The 10,661-nt window shown below is 42.7% G+C and overlaps 1 long non-coding RNA gene across 1 annotated transcript; it reads right to left on the minus strand.

Moving 5' to 3' along the window:
* Positions 1–4,835: 4,835 nt before the first annotated feature.
* Positions 4,836–5,518, minus strand: LOC143963433 (uncharacterized). The gene is made up of 2 exons (XR_013270961.1): positions 5,297–5,518; positions 4,836–5,196 (listed from the first exon to the last, which is right to left on the minus strand). It is a non-coding gene; the product is annotated as an uncharacterized LOC143963433 (long non-coding RNA).
* Positions 5,519–10,661: the final 5,143 nt, after the last annotated feature.

Genomic DNA, 10,661 nt, shown 5'->3' on the forward strand with positions numbered 1-10,661 from the left:
TAGCCCAATTTTTTTTATATTGTGAAAGATAATGTTACGCCAAGTAAATTGATACCCAAAATGTCACACTTCAAAATTGCACCCGGTCGTGGAATGGTGACAAACTTTTACCCTTAAAAATCTCCAAAGGCGATGTTTAAAAAATTCTACAGGTTGCATGTTTAGATTTACAGAGGAGGTCTAGGGTTATAATGATTGCTCCCGATCTAATGATTCCGGTGATACCTCACATGTGTGGTTTGAACACCGTTTTCATATGCGGCTGCCGCTCACATATGCGCTTGCTTCTGCATGCAAGCTCAGCGGGACAGGGCGCATTAAAAAAAATATATATTATTTATTTTACCTTTTATTTTTTATTTTTTACACTGTTCTTTTAAAAAAAAATGACATGACCTCTTAAATATGAGACATGGGGTCAAAAAGACCTCAAATCTCATATTTACACGAAAATGCAATAAAAATAAATAAAAAATGTATGTCATTTGACAAGAAAAAAAAAGTCCCTTTAAGATCTATGGGTGGAAGTGACGTTTTAATGGTGCTTCCGTCCTGCAGTGGTGTGGAGACAGGTGGGGGCCATCTTCCCCTCACTCGTCTCCATGTCAAGCCAGGAGCAGGACACAATCGCCTCCGCTGCTGCCGACGGCTCCGGTAAGCGGTGGAGGACACCGGAGAGAGGCGGGCGAGGGCCCTCTCCCGCCACCGATAAAAGTGATTTTGCGGCTAATCCGCCGCAGAGACCACTTTAATCTTGAAGTGGACTTCCCGCTGAAGAAGAGGATACTGGGGTTATGGCAGCTAGCTGCTGCCATAACAACGGTATTCCTCTTCAAAGTAGCGACATAAAACAACGGCAGGCGGTCCGTATGATAAAAACACAAGAAAACAAAAAATGCACTTTTTCCTTTTTTTGAGCATTGCTAGTTCAAAAATAAATAGTATTACTGCACCTAGAAGGTGTCAAATTTATTTTGTAATTTGTCCTGTTTAAAAAGACAATACAGTTTTGATTCTGTAGAAAACATTTATGACTGAATTAAAGCTTTTTTTTTTTTTTTTGTACTTTTTTAAATGGGAAATGTGTAAATATATGTTAAATATGTGAACATATTAGCAAACATAAACTGTTTAAATATTAATAGTTAAAGTACATCTAAAGGCAAATTCTTTTTTTTACTTTTGAACAAAGTTGAGAGGGATTAGAACACCTGTCAGTTTTTATTGCTGCCTGTGCTCCCTCATTGGGAGATTTGCCCTCTCTTTTTTCCTGTTTATCTTTATCATTGAAACATAAAGTAAAAGAAAATACCAAATGTTGGGTTGTCCCCAGAAAAGTAATAGAGGGAAAATCTTTCAATGGGGACAACGCTTTTTGACTACGCTTTTTTCTATTTAACTTTTATTTTTATTAATAAACAAGAGTGATTTGATTGTACTTCTGCCTCAGTCTGTTTCATGGTTTCTGACAGTACGCAAAGGCCATGAATTCAGAAGATACAGTCAATCCACTTGTTGGTAATATTTTTTCCAGATTGGATGAGCAAGATCACCACATGGATCAGTTTGCCTTGGCATTACAAACGCTCCTGAATCTCACGGCTCACCTGGAATCCCCCACGGTGGCTGCTCCGGTACAACCTGAGTCGCAGGCTGTCCCTGCTGCTGCGCCAGTCTCTGTGTAGGCACCCGCCTCGAGTATTACCTCTATAAGAGGTATGTCTGGTTCTGCTCCGCTTCCCCAGCGATTTGGGGGCGATCCAGTTCAATGCAGAGGGTTTCTCAATCAGGTCGAGATATACTTTGAAATGCTGCCCCAGGTGTTTCCCACACAGGACAGAAGCAAAGTAGGGTTTGTGATATCTTTGCTTTCTGAGAAAGCCTTGGCCTGGGCTAACCCTCTATGGGAGACGCAAAAACCTGTTGTCTTGAGTTACCCTCAGTTTGTGGCCTCCTTTAAAAGGGTTTTTGACGTTCCCACACGCTCCGCTTCTGCTGCCAAGTGCCTCATGTCCATCAAACAGAGTACAAGAACTGTTGCCGACTACGCCATTGAATTCCATACTCTGGCAGCAGAGGTTGCTTCAAACAATGAGGCCCTCGTGGCTGCTTTTTCTCATGGTCTCTCGGATTCCATCAAGGATGAGATAGCAGCCTGAGATATACCCACTGAGCTGGAGAGCTTGATCTCGTTTGCCATCCTCATTGACTCCAGACTTTCTCTTAAGGAGCGCTTGCGGAAGCCTCCTGTACGTTTGTCTCCAAGCTTTGTAGTCCCACCCATGCCTCCCACACCTCCCATGCCTACTGGTACTGAGTCGGTCAGTGAAGATGAACCCATGCACCTGGGCTTCACGCGTCTCTCTGCGGATGAGAGAGCCTTTAGGAGGAGGGAGAGATTGTGCCTTTGTTGTGGCCAGGCAGGTCACTTTTTGAAGTCTTGTCCTACCCGTCCAGGGAACGCCCGAACCTTGAGGTCCTGTCATGGACAGATCTTAGGTGGCATTGTTTCGTCCCCAGTTATCCAGGAGGATAAGCTCCTGGTTTTGGTCACCCTTTCTTGGGCTGAGTCGTCCATCGAGATACAGGCTCTAATTGACTCTGGGCTGCAGGCTTGTTCATTGATGTTGCATTTGTTTCGCAGCACTCGATGCCGCTGCAGCTGCGTGACACTCCACTTGCCATTGAGGCTCTTGACGGGAGACCTTTACAGCCTGCCCATGTCACTCATGAGACGGTTCCATTGTCCATGGCCGTAGGGGCTCTTCACCATGAGATAATCCAATTCCAAGTTATTTCCTCACCCAGATTTCCGCTGGTTATTGGTTATCCTTGGTTACAGAGGCACAACCCCTCTTTTGATTGGCTCCGTGCTGAGGTTCTCTCCTGGTCACCACAATGCAGTGAGACATGCTTCCTGAAGGTATCCAAGGTCTTTGCGGTATCAGCTTTTGTGATGTGGAAGAGATTAGTTGCAGTTGTGTTTGGGGGGGGGGGGGCAGTTCCTGTTTACAGGAGGAGGAGGACTGCCATTGGCCACTGCTAAAGCCAATCACAGTCCTGCTAGCCCTGTCCACCATCTGGAGGAAAATGACTCGCTTGGTTGCCACTTCTAATCTCATAAAGAAGGGATTTCACTGTGATTGAGAAAACCACAATCAGGTGACAGTTTGTGGAATTACTGTTGAGTTTCTGGGAACTTTGTTTAAATTATTCCTGAACCTTTGTGTCACTTACTACTGAACCCCTGCACTCTGTGTTCCTTTAAGCCACAGCCAGTATTCAGGGCAATGAAAATCACACCCAACCACTTTTTCTCAGCTGCCTGGGTCCAACCTATGATCCTGCACACAGGCCCACTGCTTTCAGAAAATGTCCCTGACCTGAGCTCATCATTGCATGTCCATTCCAGATGCTTGTATGCGACATCACATACATCACATACAAGCCAACATGTGCCAAGATGTGCAAGATAGTACAGTGGTGTGGCAGATGTGCAGAGTAGTACAGTGGTGGGGCAGATGTGCAAGGAGTTTCAGAAGTGGGGCAGATGTGCAAGGGGGTTACAGTAGCGGGGCAGATGTGCAGGGTAGTACAGTGGTGGGGCAGATGTGCAGGGTTTTAGACTGGTGGGGCAGAAGAGCAGGGGTTACAGTGATGAAACAGATTTGAAGGGGGGACAGTGAACTGAGCTGTTAAGGTGCATGAATTGGGGCTGATCTGAGATGTGGAGTTGTAGGAATTGGGGCTGATCTGAGATGTGGAGTTGTAGGAATTGGGGCTGATCTGAGGCGTGAGAGTGCAGGATGTAAATTTCTCACTACTAAAGTAGTTTACAGCATTTACTTTATAAAAATTATTTCCGTGATTGAGAGTGTGAAGTTAACATTTTCTTGTTATAAAATCAGCACGCTCAATTTCTTTGAAAACATTTTTCGGCACATTGTGCTCCAAAGTTTGCCTAACCCTGTCTTTGATCTGCAGATGAATGAACAGAAAGATACAAATGTTACAATATATAACTTTGTATCCTTGTATGGCCTGGAGAAGTTTTGTTTATAAACACTATTTCTTTGACAGCTAGAGCTGCCTGTTTCTTTCATGTAATGCTAGCTTCATTTAATCACAGCCAACAATTATGGTGTAATTGTGCCCAAAATCCGCAACTAGTTATACATCACCAAGAACAACCTTGATTTCACCTTCCCTTTTGACTCCAATGCATTTAGCTAGAACTGATGAGCAGCAGTCCTTTGGGGTGCACTAAGATTATGGCTCATCAATAGGTATGACTGGGGCCATGGCACTCCCAATAACAGCAGATTTAAAATAACATTTAAAACAACAGATTTGATAAATATGATACAAGAACTGATCATGCTGAAAAACTAGAAATAACAAGATCATTCCTATAGGGCCCATGTACACCAGAAATTATACAGGTCCCATCCTTTGGTGAAACATTTCCCACAGATTTGGGGTACAACATTCCAGGGAGAGCCAAGGATCCAGGTACCAGTCTTGTTGTGAGGTGTTATAAAGTTTGTACCCTTCCATATTTACCACACATATTTACTCTGAGACAGTAGCAATGGAGTTTATCCAGAAGCTCCAGTTTTTGTCAAACTTGAAAAATACACCTATTTGCATTGTTTTTTTCCCAGGACAAAATATTGAGCTTTTTAGCAGGAACAATAATTTGAGCAATGTCCCAATCTCTATGGTGATTGTCAAATTATCAGCCAAATCTAATAAATAGATGTAAAAAGAAAAGGGGAACAAGTGGGACTTTAAACGAAGCATGTCAATTGAAAATAACAATGTATGAATACATGTGAATAAAATGATTTAGATTTAATTTATAATCAATAGCCACTAGGGGTTGTCCAAGATCGGAATGCATACAATAGTAGTACAGTAATATAATATAAATATGGATATACACTCAATATATTTTCATAATAGTAATCAGAGAATCTCGAAGTATAGACAAATCAATGGACATACATGGATGCAGTTCATAACAGAAATGCATAAATCAAAAATCATAAAATCACATGAACGAGTGCAAACTCAATAAGACAAAAGTTGATATTATCAAGGATTAAAATAAGCTTAGGTAGGCATCCTTAGTTTGAGAACCCGACGCGTTTCTTGGCTTCTTGCCAGTCATCAGGGGTGGGATGCATGTTTTTACTAAAAAAGCAAATAAATATGACAAATGTTAATATAGGCGGAACCTCAGTTAAATAAAGAAAGTATCAAATTGGTCCACTTGATTGATAAAGTGACTTACAAAGTAGCCCAAAGATTGGGCAGAACTTCCAGCAATGGGAACTGTTAGAGCTGGGATAAAACCGTCTCATCCGGGGTTGAGGCAGGGTTCAGACCATCCCCCAACAATGTCAGGGGGCAGGCCAGGGGGAACCGAAACAGACATCCTCAACACAGGTCCACTAGGTACTAAATGTATATGTGTGTTACCCAAATCTGCGAAAGAGAAAAGTGTGACGGGTCACAAAAAAAAAAAAAAAAAAAAAAAAAAGCAGGACACTGAGTGTTGGATTGAACGTGTTGAATGAATATAGCTGATTGCTGAAAATGTGTGTGAATAAGATATACATGAATGATTGGGAAATAGGAGAAGACTAAATATGTGTTAAATAAGTGGAAATGGATGATGGGGAAATACAAAATCATCCAATTCAAATGTGTAAAAATAAATAGATGTTTATGAAAGAGTTAAGTGCAGTGGTGCTAAGTGATTTGACATACACAATTACATCCTGCCAATATAATTTAATAGCTGGGCAACCTCAGAATATATGTATAAAGTTTGCATGCATTTGGGAGCATCTCCAGCATGTAACTGACTAATCCCTATAGATCCTTGGAAGTGTAGCCAGTGTAGGATATAACTGATATAGGATATTATAGTATATAATTGATCTGTAGCCAACCCCGATCATGTAAAAGGGGACTTCCACATTTCCTCCAAATTTTCATCATCTAAATCTGGGACATTATCTGTGCAGGTATCCCCACATGATTATATTAGTTTTAATTAGCTTGTCTCTGGGAACAGCAATTTATTTATACAGTAAGAAACAAAGATTTGGAAAGATCTTCATTCTTTAATAAAAGAGAGGGTATGACAGGGTCACGTAAATTTGTTGTGCCACATCCTAAAACATCACAACAAAGAAGAGGGGGTGGACTTTTAAGGCACGTACAAATTATAATAGTATATAAATTATTTTATTACATAAAACCAACAAAAGGTAATTGAATATACAGTATACATTAAATAGTACACCAACAGGTATATATACAACCAGTATTGATGCTATGTCGTATCATTCATTTGAACAGAAACACCCTACGCGTTTCGTAGCTTGGAAAAGCGTGTCCTTCTTCAGGGGTGTGTGGATACAAATGTTTCTTTAGAATCTAATAAATGGCAAGGAACAGGGTAGCACAGTTATATAGTATCTAAACAGGTGGTGACACACGGGTACAAAAAAATTGTTAAACAGACAATTTCAAAATACTTACAATACTGTTAACATATATGACAATAGCCGCTGCGCACCATTTGATAAAAAAACAAACAATGGTACAGGACCATATGGGTATATTTGACTCCGCCAATGCTCGAGGTATATGCCCCCATCTATCTCTATTCAATAAAGTGTTGTAGAGATCCTGCAGGAGTGGTGTGAAAACAGGTCTGCAGTCCCCTATCTGGGAAGAAGATTTTTTTCATATGAACTGGGACTTTTATAGTTGTTTTACCCAGAATAACACCTGGATAGAAAAAATGAGAAATAAAAAATAATGATAGTAATTTGAATGGGGTGAGAATAAATATATATATAAATAAAGACTGAAAGTTAAACATTGAACAATGCAAAAAAATAAAAAAATTAAATAAATAAAAAATGAAATAATAAAAAATATAATAAATAAATATAAAATAAATACAAAGTAAAAGGTTTGACCCCACCGTGTGAGCGGTGCAAGTGGGGAAACACTGGGGCTGACAATTACAGTGCAGGGCAGAAACTAGCGCGTCATTTAAAAAGTACAAATAAAAATAAAATTAATTAAAGTATAGGTTGCATCTGAGTAAATTAAAAGATGACAGCCAGCAATGTAGTAACAAAAGATTTGGCACTGACAGTGCTGCAAAAGGGGCCTCCCTATATATTATGTGTATCAGACAAATCTGCTTATTATGTAATGGAGTAAAGAGTATTGGGATATCAGATATCATCTGTATAAATAAACAAATATACACTGAATAGCACAAGCAGAATTCACCTTAGAAGTATAGAACAACAGGGAAAAACTATACCTGCTGTGATCAATATTGCATAGGAGTAAAAAACGCAGGGTGAACCGCACTTTGATAACTTACTTCACCATATGGAGTTATGGGAGAGGATGAGTGGTCCGTCCAGCCGGCGTCCTGCAAATAAGGTCTGCAGACACCGGTCAGGGCGGCTCTGATAATAAAGGCCCCTTTAACTATCAACAGCTGATGCTGATTGCAGTGCATCAGCTGTTGGTGAGCACGTATCTCCCTGCTACAGGTCAGCCCCCTGGGCGGTGTGCGCGGGGCCACGCCCCCCAGATCCACAAACGGTGCCGGGCCGGGGACGAGGCAAGTTTCCCCCGGGAGTGGCAAAACGGCGTCGGGCTGAGGACAAGCCCACCACACCCGGCGCCATCAGAGCATCCATCCCGGGGACAGCGCATGTGCCCCGGGAGTAGCAAGATGGCGCCGGGCCGGGGACACGCCCACCACACCCGGCGCCATTAAGACGCCACCCCCGGGGGACAGCGCATGCCCCCAGGGAGTAGCAAGATGGCACCGGCGTACAGGACGCGAGACCACACCCACGAAGCCGGCAAAGAGGCCCAAAAGCGCCGGAGAGAGGCCCCGCCCACTCCCACCACCGGCACAGAAACTCCAGCGGTCAGGGGTGTCCGCAGGAGAGACAAGATAGGCGATAGGCAGCCCAAGAGCACAGGCAACCCCATCGCAGAGGCGCCAGGTGCGGGGGGCGGGTCCCCGGCCCGGCACCGTTTGTGGATTGGTCTGGGGGGCGTGGCCCCGTGCACACTGCCCAGGGGGCTGACCTGTAGCAGGGAGATACATGCTCACCAACAGCTGATGCACTGCAATCAGCATCAGCTGTTGATAGTTAAAGGGGCCTTTATTATCAGAGCCACCCTGACCGGTGTCTGCAGACCTTATTTGCAGGAAGCCGGCTGGACGGACCTCTCATCCTCTCCCATAACTCCATATGGTGAAGTAAGTTATCAAAGTGCGGTTCACCCTGCGTTTTTACTCCTATGTAATATTGATCACAGCAGGTATAGTTTTTCCCTGTTGTTCTATACTTCTAAGGTGAATTCTGCTTGTGCTATTCAGTGTATATTTGTTTATACAGATGATATCTGATATCCCAATACTCTTTACTCCATTACATAATAAGCAGATTTGTCTGATACACATAATATATAGGGAGGCCCCTTTTGCAGTACTGTCAGTGCCGAATCTTTTGTTACTACATTGCTGGCTGTCATCTTTTAATTTACTCAGATGCAACCTATACTTTAATTAATTATTTTTTTTTATTTGTACTTTTTAACCACTTGCCGACCAGCGCACGACGATGTATGTCGACAGAATGGCACGGGCAGGCAAATGGGCGTACATGTACGTCCCTTTAAATTTGCCGCCCTGCCATCGGGAGCGCGCCGCCGGCGGCACGCTCCCGCGCTGGTAGGGACCCCCGTGAGTCCGGTCGCAGGACCCGCGGACTCGATCGCCGCGGGCATCCCCGCGATCGTCTCACGGAGCGGCCGAATGAAGAAATGCCGTTGTAAACAACATTTCTCCATTCTGCCTAGCAACTAGTGACGCTGATCTCTGCTCCATGTGATTGGAGCAGAGATCAGTGTTCACTAAATGAAAGCCCAACCCCCCCACAGTTAGTAAAACACCCCTAGGAACACCTAACCCCTACATTGCCACCCACTGGTTAACCCCTTCACTGCCAGTGTCATTTACACAGGAATCACTGCATTTATATAGCAGTGATTACTGTATAAATGACAATGGTCCCAAAAATGTGTCAAAAATTGCCGATGGGTCCCCCACAATGTCGCAGTCACAATAAAAATCGCGGATCGCCGCCATTACTAGTAAAAAAAAAAATAATAAAAAATTATTAATAAAAATGCTATAAAACTATCCCTATTTTGTAAACGCTATAACTTTTGCGCAAACCAATCAATAATCGCTTATTGCGATTTTTTTTACCAAAAATATGTAGATGAATACGTATCGGCCTAAACTGAGGGAAAAAAATGTTTTTTTATATATTTTTGGGGGATATTTATTATAACAAAAAGTAAAAAATAATGCGTTTTTTTCAAAATTGTCGCTCTATTTTTGTTTATAGCGCAAAAAATAAAAACCGTAGGGGTGATCAAATACCACCAAAAGAAAGCTCTATTTGTGGGAAAAAAAGGACGTCAATTTTGTTTGGGAGCCACGTCGCATGACCGCGCAATTGTCAGTTAAAGCGACGCAGTGCCGAATCGCAAAAAGTGGTCTGGTCTTTGACCAGCAAAATGGTCCGGTCTGAAAGTGGTTAAATGACGCGCTAGTTTCTGCCCTGCACTGTAGTTGTCAGCCCCAGTGTTTCCCCACTTGCACCGCTCACCCGATGGGGTCAAACCTTTTACTTTTTATTTATTTTCTATTTATTTGTTATATTTTTTATTGTTTCATTTTTTTTTTTTTTTGCATTGTTCAATGTTTAACTTTCAGTCTTTATTTATATATATATTTATTCTCACCCCAAATTACTATCATTATTTTTTATTTCTCATTTTTTCTATCCAGGTGTTATTCTGGGTAAAACAACTATAAATGTCCCAGTTCATATGAAAAAAATCTTCTTCCCCAATAGGGGATGCAGACCTGTTTTCACACCACTCCTGCAGGATCTCTAGAACACTTTATTGAATAGAGATAGACGGGGGCATATACCTCGAGCATTGGCGGAGTCAAATATACCCATATGGTCCTGTACAATTGTTTGTTCTTTTATCAAATGGTGCCCAGCGGCTATTGTCATATATGTTAACAGTATTGTAAGTATTTTGAAATTGTCTGTTTAACAATTTTTTTGTACCCGTGTGTCACCACCTGTTTAGATACTATATAACTGTGCTACCCTGTTCCTTGCCATTTATTAGATTCTACAGAAACATTGTATCCACACACCCAGGGCCGCTGATAGAAATCATGGGGCCCCGTACAGCCTACCTGATGGGGCCCCCTTCAGCTCCACCCCTGGCCCCGCCCATGGTACCTCCTTCAGCCCCGCCCTGCCCCTGGCCCCTCCCCAGACCCCACCTTGAAACAAAGTGCAGGTTTGTCTACAAGTGATAGGCATGGGTGGCACTGTCTGCAGCACATTATGGCATTGGTGGCATGGGTGGCACTGTCTGCAGCACATTACGGCTTTGGCGGCACTGTCTGTAGCACATTATGGCATTGGCAGCATGGGTGACACTATCTGTAGCACATTACAGCATTGGCGGCACGGGTGGCACTGTATCTGCTACCAGCAGACAGT

This window comes from Lithobates pipiens, unplaced genomic scaffold (assembly GCF_037356315.1).
Source record: "Lithobates pipiens isolate NorthernLeopardFrog02 unplaced genomic scaffold, aLitPip1_a1.2 Scaffold_8, whole genome shotgun sequence".
NCBI lineage: Eukaryota > Metazoa > Chordata > Amphibia > Anura > Ranidae > Lithobates > Lithobates pipiens.